Source organism: Cydia strobilella, chromosome 24, assembly GCF_947568885.1.
Source record: "Cydia strobilella chromosome 24, ilCydStro3.1, whole genome shotgun sequence".
NCBI classification, from domain to species: Eukaryota; Metazoa; Arthropoda; class Insecta; order Lepidoptera; family Tortricidae; genus Cydia; species Cydia strobilella.
Genome location: NC_086064.1, coordinates 8,021,170 through 8,024,843, shown reverse-complemented (window position 1 = coordinate 8,024,843; position 3,674 = coordinate 8,021,170). Strand labels below are relative to the sequence as shown.

Sequence of the window (3,674 nt, the reverse complement as noted above, 5' to 3'; positions counted from 1 at the left end):
CTATGAACTCCATACTTGACATAGGACTTTGTATGACAACTTAACGTGGTCTGACTAGATAGAATAGAAATAGAAATAATAAAATACATATAATACATACAATAATGACATTAAATATAATATTATTTACAAATACGCACATTCACACTTTACACTTCAGTGTCAGTCTTACCTACGTATAAATATATATCTTAACCAACAAAAACACAAAAAATCCTTTATAATTTTTAAGTACTTGTAATAATACTACACACTCAACAACACAATGCACACTTTCATTTCATACACCTTCCATATACCTATTCTTTATCTTTCTTTTTCTCATTTAATGTTCTTAATACTTAAGGTTTCTTTTTTTTTTTTTATCACAAACCTTTTTTGTCTTTATTCCTTTTATTATGTAATAGGTACTTAGTGTTTCTTTTTGTTTATAGGATCCGACTGAAAACCAGCGTTGCAGTAAATTTACTGCAACATTATGCTGAGTCGAGACTCCTTTTTAACATCACGCTGTCTTTAATGCCAAGTTCAATTAATTTAGTTAAGTAATTTAGTAAACTATTAACCTACATATTTTATGTTTAATAATGTTTTGTGATGTTAAATAAATTTTCTCTCTCTCTCTCTCAAATAGAATATTTCTATTCTAGACTTATATTGACCGGGATATAGACCGTGATTACCTTTTGTATTATTACCCGTACCCGTGAACATGATGCATGTAACTGCGTCGAAATATCGGGAGCTCACAAATAATACAAAAGGTAATCACGGTCTATATCCCGGTCAATATAAGTCTAGTGAAACTAACCGTGAATCATTCAAAACTCTATTTATATTCTATTCTATATTCTATTCCATTCTATTCTATTCTTTAGAAAGCTGTCAAAGCTGTACTTTTCGAAGATCGCAAAAATCATTTGTCACCAAAAACATTACATCAATATTTATGGGTAAAAAACTTAACTAAAACTTCTTGTGAACAAGTTTGGGAACAAATCAAATTATTGTATTAAATATTTTGATTTGTGTTTTTAAAGTAGTCACACTACTATAATATAAATTAAAAACTGTAATAGATGTCATATATTAAAGAAAAAGTGACGGAGCCATCCGGCCTTCACCACTGGAGGGCTTCGTCACTTTTTCTTTAATATATGACATCTATTACAGTTTTTAAAACTTCTTGTGTTCCATGTAGTTTTGTACCGTTTAAACTCACGTGTTTTTAGTCACTCGCACACCTAGTGCTGCTGCTCGCACTGTTAGTGCTTGAGAAAGGAGACCTAGGCTCTCCGAAACATGTCGCGCGAGTGACTAAAACCGGACAAGTGCGAGTCGGACTCGCCCACCGAGGGTTCCGTACTTTTTAATTTGTTGTTATAGCGGCAACAGAAATACATCATCTGTGAAAATTTCAACTGTCTAGCTATCACGGTTGATGGGATACAGCCTGGTGACAGACAGACGGACAAAGTCTTAGTAATAGGGTCCCGTTTTTACCCTTTGGGTACGGAACCCTAACAAGTGAGTTTAAACCGTAAAATTAGTTTAATTTGTATGACTCGCTCGAGAATTTTTTCCATACAAACCGGAAACCGGAGAACGTTCTCAAGATGGGCACAACGATAAGTTAAGCTAAAAATGTGTGTGCAACCACACAGCCCACACAATGGCCTGCAGACAGTCTTATTTCTAGTTTTTTTTAAACAAAGCCCGTATTTGGGACAGTGCAGTGCTGACCTCCATTCCCATTGTGAATAAACTAGGGAACCGGGGTAGTAGATCGTTCAACAACCCCGGTATTACAAGCTTTTTTAGGGTTCCGCACCCAAAGGGTAAAAACGGGACCCTATTACTAAGACTCCGCTGTCTGTCTGTCACCAGGCTGTATCTCATGAACCGTGATAGCTAGACCGTTGAAATTTTCACAGATGATGTATTTCTGTCGCCGCCTATAACTTACTTACTTACTTAATGGCGCAGCGACCCAAAATGAGTCTTGGCCTCCGACACGAGTATACGCCAGTCGTCTCGATCCTGTGCCATCTCCCGCCAGTTATCGGCATGGAGAGCGCTCAAATCTACTCCAACAGCATCGCCCCAGCGATACCTGGGACGTATATATATACCGCTATAACAACAAATACTAAAAACAGAATAAAATAAATATTTAATTGGGGCTCCCATACAACAAACGTGATTTTTATGCAGTTTTTTGCGTAATGGTACGGAACCCTTAGTGCGCGAGTCCGACTCCCACTTGGCCGGTTTTATTAACTTGTAATGTACCTATGTATCTTAGTATGTATGTATGTATGTTTGTACGGGTCAAATCTTGCAAGTTAAATTTGACCCTCTCCCCGACTTCCAATGTTGCTGAAAATTTGCATGTAAGTCGGGTGACAATGCAATATTATGGTACCATCGAGCTGATCTGATGATGGAGACAGGAGGTGGCCATAGGAACTCTGTGATAAAAGAACGAAACCTAATTGTGTTTGGGGTTTTTAGAATTGTCTCGATTTAGTTGCCTGTAAAAAGAAAAGTACAGTCAGCGATAAAAGCTTGTACCAAAAATGAAATTTTTGCCAAGTAGCAGTAGCAGTACTGATAGTTCCGCTACTTGACGCTAGATGTAGACTACGAAAATAATAGTCTTTTCGGTAACAAAACCGATGTATGGAGTGAGCACTCTATGTCTTCTTAATTCTCTTTGATTATAATAAAAAAACTTATGAAATTTCCAGAAGTGGCGGGCGGCGAAAGCTGGCGCGGCGTCGCCCGCTCGCCGTCCCGCGAGTCTGTCACTACGGACTTATCGCTGTTTAGCGTCTCCAGCGCGGCCAGCGACGCGAGGGCACTAAGACTACTGGCATGCAAGGTAACTTGCCTGTAAGGGACAGTAACTCGCCTGTGGGGAACAGTAACTCGCACGCAAGGGTCCGTAACACGCACGAAAGCTGGCGCGGCGTCGCCCGCTCGCCGTCCCGCGAGTCTGTCACTATGGACTTATCGCTGTTTAGCGTCTCCAGCGCGGCCAGCGACGCGAGGGCACTAAGACTACTGGCATGCAAGGTAACTTGCCTGTAAGGGACAGTAACTCGCCTGTGGGGAACAGTAACTCGCACGCAAGGGTCCGTAACACGCACGAAAGCTGGCGCGGCGTCGCCCGCTCGCCGTCCCGCGAGTCTGTCACTATGGACTTATCGCTGTTTAGCGTCTCCAGCGCGGCCAGCGACGCGAGGGCACTAAGACTACTGGCATGCAAGGTAACTTGCCTGTAAGGGACAGTAACTCGCCTGTGGGGAACAGTAACTCGCACGCAAGGGTCCGTAACACGCACGAAAGCTGGCGCGGCGTCACCCGCTCGCCGTCCCGCGAGTCTGTCACTACAGACTTATCGCTGTTTAGCGTCTCCAGCGCGGCCAGCGACGCGAGGGCACTAAGACTACTGGCATGCAAGGTAACTCGCCTGTGGGGAACAGTAACTCGCCTGTGGGGAACAGTAACTCGCATGTGGGGAACAGTAACTCGCACGCAAGGGTCCGTAACACGCACGAAAGCTGGCGCGGCGTCACCCGCTCGCCGTCCCGCGAGTCTGTCACTACGGACTTATCGCTGTTTAGCGTCTCCAGCGCGGCCAGCGACGCGAGGGCACTAAGACTACTGGC

General features: G+C 43.0%; 1 protein-coding gene across 1 annotated transcript in view; it reads left to right on the top strand.

Moving 5' to 3' along the window:
• Positions 1-720: 720 nt before the first annotated feature.
• Positions 721-3,674, top strand: part of LOC134751991 (uncharacterized) — a 254,773-nt gene continuing 251,819 nt past the window's right edge. The window contains exon 1 of the mRNA XM_063687536.1: positions 721-764. The gene's annotated coding sequence lies outside the window, so the exon portion shown is untranslated. The remainder of the gene's footprint in view (positions 765-3,674) is intronic.